Source organism: Macrotis lagotis, chromosome 6, assembly GCF_037893015.1.
Source record: "Macrotis lagotis isolate mMagLag1 chromosome 6, bilby.v1.9.chrom.fasta, whole genome shotgun sequence".
NCBI lineage: Eukaryota > Metazoa > Chordata > Mammalia > Peramelemorphia > Peramelidae > Macrotis > Macrotis lagotis.
In genome coordinates this window covers 168,343,819-168,360,433 of record NC_133663.1, presented here as the reverse complement: position 1 = coordinate 168,360,433, position 16,615 = coordinate 168,343,819, and the positions used below count along the sequence as shown (strand labels likewise).

Below are 16,615 nucleotides of genomic sequence, written 5' to 3'. Positions count from 1 at the left end.
AAGCAGATCTTTAGATGGCAAGTGGAGAGTTTCAGCTAGATTTCTCAGGAAGATTAAATTCTTTTTAAAAAATGTTATTTATTTTACTTTTTCCAATTACATGCAAGGAAAGTTTTCAACATTTATCTTTTTGTAACTTTTGAGGTCTATACTTTTTTATCTTCCTTCCTTCCTTCCCTCCACCTTCTCCATGGCAATGAGTAATCTGATATAGACTATACATGTACAACCATGTTTAGCATATTTCCATTTTAGTCATGTTGTGAAAGAAGAATCAGAACCAAAGGGGGAAAACCATGAAAAAAAAAAGAAAAAAACTTAAAACAGGTTTTTTGAAGTGAAAATGATGTATTTTAGTCTTCATCCAGATTATATAGATTTTTTTTCCCTCTGGATGTGGATGACATTTTCCAACACAAGTCTTTTAGAATTATCTTTGATCACTAACCTGCTGAGAGGAGCTCAGTCCATCATAGTGTATGATCATACGATGTTGCTGTTAATGTGTACAATGTTCTCCTGATTCTGCTCATTTCATTCAGCATCAGTTCATGCAAGTCTTTCCAGGCTTTTCTGAAGTCCCACCCTTCATAATTATTTACAGAATGATAGTACTCCATCACATTTAAATACTACAGTTTGTTTGGTCATTCCCCAATTGATGGGCATCCCCTCAATTTCCAATTATTTGCGTGTCCAAAAAAAAGATGCCATAAATAGTTTTTTACATGTGAGTTCTAGCCTCTTGTTATGATCTGTTGGGGATCTAGTAATGGTATTGCTGAATCAAAGGGTAGGCACAGTTTTATATATATATTTGGGCATAGTTCCAAATTGCTCTCCAGAATGATTGGACCAATTTGCAACTCCATCTGATAGGTATGAAGTGGTATCTTAAGACTGTTTTAGCTTTTATTTCTCTAATCAATAATGGTTTAGAGAATTCATATTAATATAGATAAGTTTAATTTCTTTTGAAAACTGCCTATTCATATCCTTTAACCATTTATCAATTGGAAAATGACTTACATTCTTATAAATTTAACTCAGTTCTCTATATATAGTTTAGAAATGAGTCCTTTATCAAAAATACTAGTTAAGAAAATTGCTTCCCAATTTTCTGCATTCTTTGTAATCTTGCTTGCATGAGTTTTCTTGTGCAAAGGAAGTTTTAATTTTGAAAGATAAATTGCATTTATTTTTATTTTATGAATTTATTTATGAAGTCTCATTAGAGTTACAGAGTTTGGATTTTAGCAGGTTAAAGGGGATATTAAGTAACAAAAAGGTTTCTAGTTTTAAATATGTCATTAATGGAGTAGATTTATGATTTTATTGGTTTAGGAGACTACCTGCGGAAACTTTTTCTGACAAAACATATTGTCATTTGCTCTATAACTAACAGTCTTAGAGAGATGTTTGGGCCATTGAAATTTGAGTGACTTGCCCAGTACCATAGGGGTCATATATTTCAAGTAGACCTTGAACACAGGTTCCTTTGAAAGCTGCAATTCTATCCACTGTGCCACACTCAGAAACATTATATTCATACAATAGCAGTTAGGATTATTTGAATACATTCCTTCCAGGTGGCTTAATGTATTTTATTTTTGAGATTTCCCCAGAGAAAGGCAATTAATTTTGTCCTCTATTTCTTGCCCTCACTTTTACCCCTCACTCCATAAGTAAAATGGAGGTTCCTTCCTAGTAGAACAAGGGAATATATGAGAAAGTCAACTTCAGATAATAATTATTTGAGGGAAGTTTCCCAAGGAGTGATGATGAGAAACTTGCTTTTCATAACTAATATATCAGACATAGAGCCAAAAAGCTAAGCTTCTATCGAGGGAATTTTTTTCTCTATATTTTAATATATTATAGGCAGGGTTATATTATATTTGGTAATTTATGTGGTTGACCTGTGGTGCTTTCTATCATGGCATACCACAGCAGATAACAATAAGTTATCTGTTTGGGGGTGTTTGATTTTTCTATCTCAAAGTGTTACTGTTTTACTTTCTATCATTTTGCTTGAAATGTATTTTATGAGCACACTGATAGCAGCAGAGAAGAAAATGGGCAGGGTAATACTTCCATTTAGGATTTTATGAAACTTCCCTTGAGTAAGTGCTTACTCTGTCTAAATGGATACACTTTCAGAGCATGTGAAATGGATTTTCTAGAAGCTATGCATTTGGGACCTCTGTTCAGTGGCCACCTGTTTAATATGATCACTGTCAGTTTAAAAAGTGCATTAATGTCTAACCCCTTTGAGGACCACAGTAGTCCAAAATCCAGAATGCTGTGTTTTATGAAGGCTTCTCTTTTCTCATAAATTCCCCCTTTCCATCTTTTTTTGACTTGATCAGTTTTACATTCCCCCATTAGCAACTTTTCCCACTATATTGTTAACTTCTTCAAGACAGGAGCTATGTTGTACTTATCTCTATAGACCTACTATACAGAAGCTATCATATACATATGATAAAATATATATATATATATATGTATATGTATGTGATGTATGTGATATATATGATGTGATTATATATATATATATATGTATATATATATATATTTATACATCTACATATATAAATCTAGGAGTTTTAATCAAGTAGGGTCAAGAATGATGTTATAAGTATCCAAATGACTCTTGGCAGAAAAAAAGATTCTTCACTCATGCTTGAAGGGGTTGAAGGTATCACAGGAAAATACAAAGATCCCCAACCACAATAGTTCTGGCTCAATAACATTTCCTATAGAATGGAAGCAGGAACAAATTGGGTTCACTTGCTATGTGAGTCCCTCAGAGCTGCTTATTTCTTACCAGCAATAGCAACAAAAACAAATAACAACAAAGATTCTTCCTTCTCAAATTATTTTCTTTATATTCTATCTTTACCGATCTTCTCCTTTCATTTACACATTTACAAGTCTAGTTCTGGTCCTCATCACTATCACTTCTCACTTGAACTATTTAAATAGTTACTTAATTAGATTCTCAGCTTTCAATCTCTCCTCTCTAATACATCTTGCAGATAAATGCCAAAGTAATCTTCCTCAAGCACAGGTCTGATCATGTCACTTTTTTGTTCAAAAACTTATCACAGCTTTCCATTGCCTCCAGGATAATGCAAATTTCTTAGCTTAGCATTTAAAATCTTTCATCTAGTAGATCCTGCCTATTTTTTTCAAGGTTATATCACATTATTCCCCTTCATGGATTTTATATTGCAGTCAAACTAATCTACTCAGTATACTCTAATCTTGATATTCTATCTTCAATTTCATCATGACTGGAATGTAATTCTTATTCTCTATTTCCTAGAAATCCTCCATTCATTCAAAACTCAATTCTACCTCCCATGGGAAGCCTTTCCTGCTACTGTACCGATTGTAATTATTGTTCTCTTAAATTATGTATGTAGACAAATGTATACATGTCATACCCCCTCTAATAAGAAGCTTGAATTCAGGAATGATTTTATTTTGCATATCCCAAGCAGAAATACTTTCAAAAAAATAGGTATTTGAGAAAAGATTGTTGGATTGGTTTGTATGTATTGTACTAATCATTTTGCAAACTGATTCAAATAGCCATAGTCCCAAGCCCTAATAATTAATAATTTATGATAGATAATAATGACCTGAATGTGGGTATTAAATATATGAATCAACACACTAAATTAAACCAGTTAAATAAACAGAATATTAAATGGCAAGACTACTTTTAGTGATTTTACTTTAATTAATGTGCATCTTTGATAAAGTTTGATGGTTTATTCTCAGAATCTTCTTCACTTAACCAGTAAATGGCAGTGCTATATTTGATCATCCTTTGGGGGGCTCATAATGGGATTACAACATATCAAAGTTTATTCAATAGATTAAGATTAGACATAATCTCTTGGGACAACTAGGTGGCATAGGAGATAGAGCTTAGCCCTGGAGTCAAGAGAACCTCAGATAAAATTCATCCCTAGATACTTATTACCTAGCTGTGTGACCTTGGACAGGTCACTTAACCCCATGCCTTGCCAAAAAAACCCCCACAATCTCCTGAAACAACTATTTTTTTTCTTTTTTTGAGTTGTGACATATACATTTTATTCAAAAGTTTAAATATTCTTCAGAGTACATAGCTTTTCCAATGAAAGTTCTTGTGTAGTTTGCTCAGATAACTGAAATTTTAGTATGTGTGGCAGATAAAGGTGTGATTCCTCATGAGCACTCTTCATCCAGTTTTTCAGTTTTTGTCACAGCTTCTTCAATGGGTCCTACCATGTAGAAGGCCTTCCAGGAGATGGTCATACTGACCTGCCAAGATCTGCTGGAATCCCTTAATGGTTTCTTTCAGGAGTATCAACTTCTCCATATGTCCTGTGAATACCCCAGCAACCTGGAATGGCTGAGACAAGAAATGTTGGATTTTCTGGGCTTGAGATACTGTCAACTTGTGCTCTTCTGACAACTAATCCATACCAAGGATAGCAATGATGTCCTGGAGGGACTTATAATCCTGCAGAATCTTTTGCACACCTTGGGCAAAATCGTAGTGCTTATTGCCATTGATGTTGGGGTCCATGATCTGAGAGGTGGAATCCAAAGGATTCACTGCAGGGTAAATGTCCAACTCAGCAACAGCCCAAGGCAGCACAGTGGTAGCACAGTAGGCAAAGGAGCAGTGTCAGTTAAGTCATCAGTCGGCACATAGATTGCTTGCACAGAAGTGATAGAACCCTTCTTGGTAGTGGTAATTCTTTCCTGCATAGTACCCATATCAATGGCCAAGGTAGGCTGGTAACCCACAGCAGAGCGGATTCTGTCTACAAAGCAGACACTTCTGATATTATCAATGAAAAGCAGTACATCTTGACCCTCTTGGTCTCAGAAGTATTCAGCAACAGTGAGGCCAGTCAAAGCTACCTGAGCCTGAGCCACCAGATGGTTCATCTGACCATATACCAAAGCTACCTTGGAATAGTATCCTTCAGGTTAACAGCACCAGACTCAATCATCTCATGGTACAAGTCATTGTCTTTTCGGGTTCATTCACTAACACCAGCAACCACAGAATAACCACCATGGGCCTTGGCAACATTGTTGATTAACTCCATAATCAATGCAGTCTTTACCACACCAGACCAATTTTGCCACCCTTGGCATATGGGGCCAAAAGATCCACAATTTTGATGCATTGACCAGAATTTCTTGCTCCACACTCATCTCTATAAACTCAGGAACTTCAAGATGAATAGCAGCAAATTGTTTGGTTTTGATTGGACCCCATTCATCAATGGGCTCTCCAATAACAATCATTATTCTTCCTAGTGTCTCAGGCCCCACAGGGATTTTGATAGGGGCACCAGAGTCCAAGACCTAATGTATTCTCACCAACCCTTCTGTACCATCCATAGCAATGGTCCAGATTGTACTCTCACCCAGATGTTGGGCAACCTCCAGCACAGTCTTGTTTCCTGGTCCTTCACTTCCAGGGCATTGAGGATGGGGGGAAGCCCCTTGTCAAACTGCACATCCATCATGCCCTGATGACAGCCATGATGGGGCCCTGGGCAGTCTGCTCTTGGGGGCTGGGGGTGGTATAGGCCGCATAGTGCTGGGCTGGATGGAAATCCTCAGGGACCACCCGTAGCAAGGCTTGGGCCTGGGGCAATAGCTCCAAAACACTGAAGCTCCAAAGGGCACCCAAGGCCAGCATCAGTACGGCCAAATAGCCCCAACATGGCAGAGTCTAGGGAGAGACTTGACAATTATTTTTTTAAAACATGAAGAGAACTCTTCCTTTAAGATGAAATTGTCATTTTAGAAGGATGCTTTACAAATGGGATAAGTAAAGACAAAAGAGCAGAGTCCCATGATAGCACTGAGAGCAGACCCACAGACTGTTCCCTAGTCACAGATTGATAGATTCAGAGAGAGAAAAGGCCTTAATAGCCAGCTAAAGTTCAACCTTCTTAACTGAAGAGCTGAAAGTTCAATTGAGTTGCCCAAAACCACAGCTTCTTAGTATATAGAGAGCACACTGAATGAATTAAAATGTTTGATCAAGTTTAGCCTAGAAAAGTCCCTGAACCCTGTTTACCTCAGTTTCCTTATCTGGAAGGAAAGGACAAACCAGTATTTTTGCCAAGGAAATGGAGACACAAAGAGTCAGACATTTCTGAAATGATTAAACAACAACAAGGTCACAGAAACAGTAACTGAGAGAAACAGAATTTGAACCTCCAAATTCAGCACTGCTTTTTTGATGTATTATGGTTCCTCCTTCCACTAGCAGAGTATATCCAGTTAGGTGTGGAATCCCCAGATTTGATAAATGGAACAAATAAGAAGCCAACAGAAGAGGGTAATTCCAATACTAGTGAAGGCAATTAGAATTTACCGTGCTTGGCTTAGCTCAAAAAAAGGCAGGGAGGATATTATTGTGGGGAGTATGCAATGGAATAAAAATTTATTGGTGATAATAGAGAGTTGTCTTTAAAGTTTCAAATGGTTTTTGGCTCCAAAACAGTTCTAGACATGAACAGTATGTTACAGAATTAAGGTAAAGAAAAAATGGACTTATTCGAAATAGCAAAAAAAGTCAACGATAATTTCTAAAATAGATTTTCACAACAGTTGCTTGAAAATAGATTTCCATAAGCCATTATCTCAGTTGTCTAGCATCTGTTTAAAAATAAGGTTAAAAAATTGGAAAGATTCTGGCAATGTGGCAGTTGATGAAAAGCAACTTAAAAATACCTATGAGAAATTGAATATTTGTACAGTATTCAGTTAAATATTCACCTTCATGACATCACTATGGGTTACCATATATATGGCAAGTATTATAGTTATCACAGAAGTGAAGAGACAAGAAGTGCTTTCCTAAAGTGGGGAGGTAGCCAGTAGCTCAGAATGAAATGTGTGAACTGGTTGTATCCAGTTTATTAGTCTCTGGGATGTTTATCAATATCTGTGTGTGTGTGTGTGTGTGTGTGTGTGTGTGTGTGTGTGTGTGAAGGAGATAGTGCTGCTTCTTCTTAATGCATTTTAAGGACAAAATAAAATTATATCACATTCCTTTACTTTTAAAAGCAAAAATGGATGACTTGATTGATGGCTCAGCATTCCCTTTCTGACACCAAGACATAACAAAGTTCTTATTGCAGACAACTTTTATCTTCACTTGATGATCTTCTTTTATCATTCACTAGTACATCAGGAGTATATGGGAGGACTAACAACTCTGATGTGACTGAGTCCTTTTTCAGGGTAGCTCATCCACTTTTGGTGTCCATAGGTGAATTAGGGTAATGTCTATCCCAAGCATGTGAAGACTTCCTCCTATGGAATGTGTATTGAGATAATTTCTTCCAATGGGTATGAAAGCAGATGAAACAGGTGCAGTAGGAAACCTTAAAGTTGGATCAGACATCGAAGAAGCTAAGGCCATCTACAGCACCTTGAACCATCACCAGTGGTCCAAGTGGAGTGAGAGTAAGACTGGAAGTGAGAGTGAGGCTGAAGATTTTGTGCAATACCTTCTCACTTAAATTCAGTTGTTCCTGTGGTTAAAGTTCCTCCTTCAGTCTAGAAGAGGATTTACATGTAAACAAGAGACTACCCCATGATATCATAGGTCCTCTTTGAAAACAAAGGATGAACCACAACAATTTGTACATCACCTTGTCCTAATAACCCCTCCCCCCTTCCTAAACGTCCCTTTGCCCCAGGCAACTCAAATCAAGTTAGTTGTCTGGCATATATTTATGGGAAAGTGTTTATTACTTGGCCTCCCCTAATGTTTCTTTTTCAGCTTTTATGTTCTATTTGGAATCCATTATTTTCCCTTTGTTTATTCTCTTCCTTTAGACATCATTCTTGCCCAAACCACCTGATAATTCCAGTCAACAAGCATTTACCATTCTCTTACTATATGCCAAATAACACGTCTGGTGCGTTTGTGGCCTACTTCATACCTATTCTTCAGAAGACAAATGTGGTAATCTCATTTACTTTCTTCCCAATAGTCTTTTCCCCTGCATTTTATTTAATCCACATATTAAAAACTAAAAATTACCTTCAGCTCATCCTGAACCCAAGGTTCCAGAAATTTTTCTGAGGCCATGATTTCTAACCCAATTCCTCTTCCTCTTAGATTTAACACTACTCCTTCTGGGTAGCTATGTAGCACTTGGAGGAACTACTAAACCTGGAGGAACTGACTACAAATGGGATTCTAGCTGGATGTTACCCTGGGCAAGTCATTTAATCTCTGTTTCAGTTTCCTCATTTGTGAACTGTAGATAAAATAGCACACACCTCCCAGAGTTGTTAGGAGGTCATATGAGATAATAATAGCAAGGCCTGGGTTCATAATAATTTATTAAAAAGTTAGTTTTTATTATGTATAATTAATATGACATCTACTGAATTTTCCTTCATCATTTCCTATATCAGCACCCATAGATATACACAAACATATACACATACAAACACACATGCACAGATAAATACACACTCCTTTTCCCTTAGATTAGTTGAACTCACCACCTTCTGCTGTTAACAGAAATCCTAAGCCATTAAAACCTGGCATTCTCTGTCTGCTTTTAAATTTAAATCATTTGCCAAATACATCATTCACAAAAAAGGTTAAATCTCAGATTCCCTGGAGAGATTATACTTAAGAGAGAGGAATATACAATGCTATCATAGGTGGGAGTTCACCAAGGGAACTTGTAGCATTCACCAAGGATTTTCAAATCCTTAATAAAAAGATAAACACTTCTTTGAACTGACAGTGAATAACCTAGTTAGTTGCAGAGTTTTTGTTTTGATGGGTTGAAGGGAATATGATAAAGTAACAAAAAAGGATTATAATTATAAATATGTCAGTGATTTGGAAAGCACTGAAATAGTTCTTTGTTGAAGGGTCTTTGAATTTGATGATAAGCTCACTGAATTTGTATTTGAAGTAGGAGTCTGGCAGAATCCCCACTAATTTCAGTTCACAATGATCAGTGGCAACAGATTTCATTTTCCCCAAGTGGTAGATGGGAATGATGTGATCCAGAGTTCTATTATTGTACAAATTTAGTTTTTACATTTCTGCATTGGGTGGAGAAGACAGTAATGAAGAATAAAGACTGATTGACAGACATACATCTGAATGAGTTAAGAGATCAAAAGATATTAAGTGGCAAACTAGTGGGGTGCAATTAATGACTTTGGTTGAACCTCCAGTCTTCATAGGACCATCTAGTTTTTAGGAGACAAGATTAGTGATTGCAGTGGAATAGGGAGCTTCTAGTTGAGGAAAATTCTTTTGCTAATACAGGTCAACATTTCATATGCAACTTTTTTGTCTTAGAGCTGCCTAGAACATTGAGAGGTTAAGTGACTTGCCAAGAGTCGTACTTGCCAGGATGTCAGAGGTAGGACAGGAACCCAGGCCTTTCTGTCTTCAAGTCCAACTCTCTATGTATTATACTATGCTACTACTTTAGCTAGTTTTTGCACATATTGAAATAGGATTAACCATTTATCGGGTCAATAACCAAGACATAGTTTTTACCTAATAGAGTAAAAGTCATATGAAAGTGTGAGGAGGAGCAATATGGCATAGTGAATAGAGAGCTGGCTCAGCGTCAGGTAGGCCTAGATTATAGATTTACTTCTGGTATGTGCTGACTATATGTTCCTCAGTTAATTATAATTTCTCATTGCTCTATTCACCTGTCTAAAAATTTGAGTAGTGGAGCAAATATTGATAGGAGGCAGTTTCTCACTAGGAAACTACCTCTACTAGTGAAATTGAAATCACAAGTAAAGAAAAAATATGATATATATATATATATATATGATATACCCACATAGATATATATCTATATACATGTATACATGTTATCTATAACACCCATGTACATATAAAATATATAAAGACACAGAAATGGATGGATGGAAAGATGATGAATGGGCTGCAATCTACATTATTAGAAGGAATATCACACTTAAGAAATTGCAAATTCAATTTGAGCATAATAAGAAAGAAAATTTACATATATTTATGAATTTTATTTTTAATTATAGTTCTATTTACTATTATTGAATTAATTTATTATAATAGTATTTGTAAAAGACGTTTCCAGAACACAACAGAATTTAAACAGGCATTTTTATAGATCATTTAGTCCATCTACCTTATTATTATAGGAAAGTGAACTCCCTAATATTTAGGTGATTTACCCAAGGAAACAAAAAAGCCTGGAATCCTGATCCTCTGAGACCCTCTCCCATCCTCTTGCCAGCAAGCTATATAGTTAGCTTGTCCTAGATGGTAAGGCAACGATATCTATGAAACCTTGTTACTAGTAATAACTGTCTCACTATGTGACTCTGGGTAGTTCACCTCACCACTGCATTTCTTCAGCAGTAAAATGGGAGCTCTCTTTTAGCTCAAAAATCTGTTTTCAAATAAGAAAATCAACAAATAACTGAAAATAAGAGTATTTGTGTTAAAGATGAGACAGAAGGGTGATATATGTAGAGAAATGGCAAGTCAAGTCATGGAAGTTATATTATCAGGCAGGATAATAACAACAGCTATTTCTTTCTTTTGATGTTTTTTGCTTTAAGTGCTTCATGGACATCAGAGATATTATATGTGAACTGTAAATCTCCAGCAATTAGATTAAAGTGTAACTGGGCAATATTTAACAAAATAAACAAAGACATAATACAATATCGATGACATAAATTTGTGATTCTCTAAGTCAATATATGGAACAAAATTGTTTGACCCCAGTGATGTATATTTTCATATATTTGCCTTTCAACAACCCTAAAAGGTGGTATTCTCATTTTATGGGAGCAAATTGATCTGACGTAAATAGTAAGCATAAGAAGTGGAATATGAATCCAGATCTTAGTGATTTCAGGTTCACTATTTGGTCAAGTTCTACAGGAGCTCAATCAGGATATTCTCTTTGTTATCTCTTTATGGTGGACATGAGACCTCAGAAAACTGCTGGAAGGAAAGAAAGCATTCTTGTTAATCTTTATTATAAGTAACAGTTTTGATCTGAGAAGAGGCTTGGGTGTAACAATGTGATGAAATGTAGCAATGTATCGACTAAATTTTCTGGGAAAGAGATCAAAGGCTTAAGGGTTGAATGCAGTGGAAGGAGAGTAGCCTGGTAAAAGCCTTTAGATGAGGGTCTTATTTCTTCTCTAAGAAAGTGATAGGAGCTGATTTGAATGTCTTGTGGGAAATGACATTTGACTACTTCAGAAGGCTACTTTGGTCCTTGTACTAAAAACTCAATCACTCAAATATTTCAAGCAGTAGGGAATTCAGTGAAAAGAAAGAAGAAAAAAGGGAGAGGAAAGTAAGATGAGCTTGTTGAATAATAAGCATTTTCAGTCTGAAGATGTGCCAATGGATAATGGAATAAAAAATATAAATTTGGGAGATGTTAAGACGTGGTAATAAACTAATGATCCAGGGGTCCACTCTATCTAGAGGGCCCAAAGAATAATGTGAGTGAAGCTAGCCTGGACTTCTCTTCTGGGAAAATAGTTTTTGTTTTGAATAGCATAATGGAACTAGAGCAAAGAAATAAGGGAAACTCTGATTTTACCCTGCTCTGAAGACCTGATCTCTCTACCAAAAGTAGAAGAGGAGTGATGCATGACATCTGAGGAACCATGGAGCAGAATTAGGAGAAGAGCAAGGACTCCCTGCAACATTTATAAAACTGTACTATACAAGTAAAATGGCATGGCAGAGCCATAGGTTTAGGGGAATTCTGGTAAATGAAGGAGCTCTCAAGAAACATAGTGTCTTTTGAAGGTTTCGTTTTATAACAACAAAAATAATAAAATTTATATAGTGCTTTCAGGTTTGCAAAGTGCTTTATATATATATAATATTATCATTATATATATATATATACATATATATATATATAATATTATCATTTTATCCTCCACAACAACCTAATTATAATGCTATTTTTAAAGTGGAGAGAACTGAAGTTGAGAGATATTAAGAATCTTGCTTCTGGTCATATAGCTAATAAATACTTAACACAGGATTCATACTCAGTTCTTTCTGACTCTAAGTCCAATTCATTAGTCACTAAACTTTTAAGCTATGGACATAAAGGGTTAGGATATAATTTTTAAAAAGCTATAATCACAAATAAATAGGATTATTCTTTGAAGTAATTTTAGCTCATTTAATTATTCTTTTGATCTCACCTTTGAACAAATTCAGTCTTGTATTTTGTCATTTGTATAAACATATGCCTTTTATTAATTTTGGCTCAATCCTCTGCTTAATTTTATGAAAGGCAGATATTGAACAGGTGGTGATTCTTCAGATTTCCTCTTGGTCAAGACTGGATTATAAGGAAGGAAATTGTGTATTGTGGAATAATTCCATGTCATGCTGGTATTTCTTTTTCTCATAAATTCTATCTCCAATAAGACTCATAATAAAAAAGATCAGTAGTGTGCTATTATTAGTCAGGTTGAATATATTTTTGAATGCCTCCATCCAAAGGTTTCTCAGTATGGGACTGGACTCTACCATATGTCCGTTGATGCTACATTTCCGCTGGGTAAGTTATTATAAGATATTATATTGAAAAGCTCTCCTTTTTTCCAAATGCTAGCACATTAGCTCACATGTTACTTTCTGCCCTTTGCTTATTAAATAGATTGTTACCCTTAAATTTCCATTTGCCTCATGACTTGTCCTGGCACTTATTTCTAAGGAAGTCATATTAAAAGACAAACAAACATAAAACAAATTAAAAAACAAACAAAAATAAAATTAACTCCTTAGCTAGATTTTCTTTTATTTTGAATGTTCAGATTTAATAATATAATTTTGTATTTTAAAAACTTCTTTGTAGTCCTAGTCTTAAAGTGAGATATCATATATAGCATTTCATACATCAGAAAGCAGCTACTTTATTCTCCCAGATGCAGGTAACTCTTTAATTCACTGAATTATTCTCTAATGCCAACCCTGATTATGTACTATTTATTACCTTTTATTCTTAAAATATAATTATACTTAAAACAGCCAATGGTGTCAATGACTTGTATTAGTTGATGACATGTATTTGTTGATGCTCCTAATTTTGCTATCATATGTATGCATCATATGCATATGAATGCATATGTGTGTATTTACTGAAATTTGTAGGATATATTGGATAGAACCATGACTTGAAGATTTGGGTTTAAATCCTATCTCTTATCAGAATATCAATTACTGATATTTTATAAATGAGAAACAAAGATGTTACATGATAGAACTTTTATATTGAAGTAATTCAGAATCAGTGAGCAAGGGTTATGGTTTTGGAGAGTAGAGAGAGAGGATCCTAACCTGTGTCAAGAAATTGGAGGGTGAATGAATATTCATAGAGAAGAATCCTGAATGCTTTGAACTAAGTAAAATATTTCTGCCTCTTTCTGAAGAAAATGGAACTGAATCATATAAGTAACTTTCTGCTTTTTTTTGTCCTATGAGGCATAATCATCCCCTAAAGGTCAGTGGAAGAGAGTGGAAAAGAGTTTTAGAGACATCCTGCTGCTGAGATCTGTTGTCTTCCTGATATATATATATATACATATATATATATATATATATATGTATATATATATATATATATATATATACATATATATATATATATATATATATATATGTATGCATGTATGACTTGATTCAGAGCCTTTCAAGACTTAAAAAAAAACCTGATTACTATTGCCCACTTCTGGGAATCAAATAGGGAAAATTGATGCTGCCAGAAAGTAGAAAGTGCCATTGAAGATTACTAAGATTTAGTCATGAAATTATGGACTTTAGGGGCACAAGTGAAATTTTAATCTATGTTGTCAATTGAAAACAAGGGCTTCAGAAGATAAGGGCAAATTTGGAAAGTGGTTAAGACAATAATTGTTTGAGAAGGGTTCTGGAATTTCTAAACCGTGACTTGAGATATATAAATTACCTGCTCCTGGACAGATTAGAGCAAACATAATAAGAAATGGAAAAATTCTATTTGCAAATCTTCTCAAAAGGACTTTAAACTGAAAAGAAAGGGGAAGGGAGAAAGCAATTTATGTTGATCCAAGATTGTTAGCATAAAAACCAACTATAAGTAAAGAAAAGGAACCACAGGAGGGTCCCCATGAAATTCGCAGGAGAAAAGATCAAAGAAAGGAATGAGTTAAAAAAAATCCATGACTTCAAATTTCCATAAACAAATAAAGTAAGAGTAAAATGTAAAATACTGATATCTAATGCTGAGCAGTAAATGATAAATATATTTCCAACTACATGCAAAATAGTTTTCAACATTCTTTTTTTGTAAAATTTTGAGTTTCACATTTTTCTCCTTCCCCCTTCCCTTGAAAGCAAGTAATATGATAGAGGTTACACACATATATAATCATGTTAAACATATTTCCATATTAGTAACATTATGACAATCAGAATAAAAGAGAAAAGAAATATGAGAGGAGAAAACGTAAAGCATGAAATAAATTTTAAAAATGGAAAATAGTATGCTTTGCTCTGCATTCAAATTCCACAGTTCCCTCCTTGGATATGGTTGATATTCTCCATAGAAAATCTCAAGTCCTTTAGAATTTTCTTTGATCACTGTACTGCTGAAGCAAACTAAGTCCAACATCATTGATCATCACACAGTATTGCTGTTAATGTGTATAATGTTCTCCTTGTTGTGCTCATTTCACTCAACATTACTTCACGTAAATCTTTCCAGGCTCTGCCCATTTATGATTTCTTTCAGACCATCATATTTGTATAATACAATTTGTTCAGCCATTCCCCAATTGATGAGCATCTTCTCAATTTGCAATTCTTTGCCACTACAAAAAGAGCTGCTATAAATATTTTGGTATAGGTAGTTCTTTCCCCCTTTTTATGATCTCTTTGAAATACAGGCCTAGTAGTAGGATTGCAAAGTTTTATTGGTTGGGTGGTAAATTTTATCTCATAGGTCTCTTTGAGACTAGGTGAGATTAGACCCATGACTTAAAATAAGACTAAATATCAAAAAAAGTTGAACTGGGATTGAGTATTGATGTATTTTAAGAAAATATATACTTGTAATGAAAATTATTTGAATCAGTATCAAGAGAGGCAGAGATAGAAGTTGTTTTAATCATAAGAGATTTCCTTTTCCTCCTTGGATTACTTTTTCTGTAAAATTTAGGTCTTTATGTGTTATCTATACTTTTCTAAACTCTATAAAATTTGTTTCCCTAAAATCTAAATTGTCTTAGATGACCTAATAAAAGGAATTTTGTTTTGTATAAAGCTATGTTGAGAAATGGGGGAAGGTCAAAGAAAGGATAGGACATATCCTTTAGGATTGCATGGAGAAACTGAAAAAAAATGAACCTACTCAAGTCTTTTGCATTTGCTTTCTTTTCTGAATAACATGATCTCTGAATTGGAAAATTCAGAACAAGCATGGCTAATGCGAGTATGTAAATAAAGAAAGTATGGGGATAGGAAGAGATCATCTAGCTGCCTTTGATGAACTATATGCCAGGGATACTTGAAAAATTTAGTACACATGATTATTGGCCTACTGGATCTTTGAAAGAAGAGTTAGGAAAGAAAGAGAATGGCAAAGATTGCTCCCATTTTTTAAAGGGGGAAGAAAGACAATTATGCATAAATCAATGAGGTTAACTTAGATCCTTGGTGAGGTGCTGGTATGTAACATTAAAATTAGTATCTCTAGAAATATAAGCAGTCACAAAAAACTAGCATAGTTTCATTAAGAATAGATTGTGGGGGGCAGCTAGGTGGTGCAGTGGATATAGCACTGGCCCTGAAGTTAGAAGGACCCGAGTTCAAATATGACCTTAGACACTTAATAAATACCTAGCTGTGTGACCTTGGGCAAGTCACTTAATCCCATTGCCTTGCAAAAACCAAAAAAAAACCAGATTGTGCCAAATCAACCTCATTTCCTTTTTTGACATAAGATTGGCGATTCAGGGAAATGGAAATATAATTTAGTAGATCATTTAAGAAAATGATGTATTATCATTATGGGTAATATGGAGATGTATAAGCCAAAAGGTAATAGAGTTAAATAGATATGGAACCAGTTGCATGACCAAACTGAGAGACCATTAATGGTTCAATGTCATTTTGGAAGGAAGTCTCTAATTTTATGTTCCCAGGGATCTGTGATTGACCATCTGTTTAACTTTCTGGTCAGTGACTCAAATAAAATTATAAATCTTATACTTATCTTACTTTTAGATTATACAAATCTTGGATGGATAGCTAAAACTTTGAATAATATAGGCAGATATGGACAATGGGCCAAATACAATTTAATGGGGAGGTACATAAAATCTTACATTGGGGCTCCCAAAGATTAAGTTTTAAGTATTTCACTTTGTAATTAGACAATAATTCATCGAACACACATCAGAGATTCTTAGTGGAGTGCAAACTCAATATGAGTTAACAGAATGATAATGGCAGGCAGTGAAGTTCATGTGACCTTAACCTGTCTGACAGTCTTATTCTTATTTCATG

The 16,615-nt window shown here is 34.8% G+C and overlaps 1 pseudogene; it reads right to left on the bottom strand.

Annotated features, from left to right (window-relative positions):
- Positions 1-4,224: 4,224 nt before the first annotated feature.
- Positions 4,225-5,722, bottom strand: LOC141492276 (ATP synthase F(1) complex catalytic subunit beta, mitochondrial pseudogene; annotated as a pseudogene).
- Positions 5,723-16,615: the final 10,893 nt, after the last annotated feature.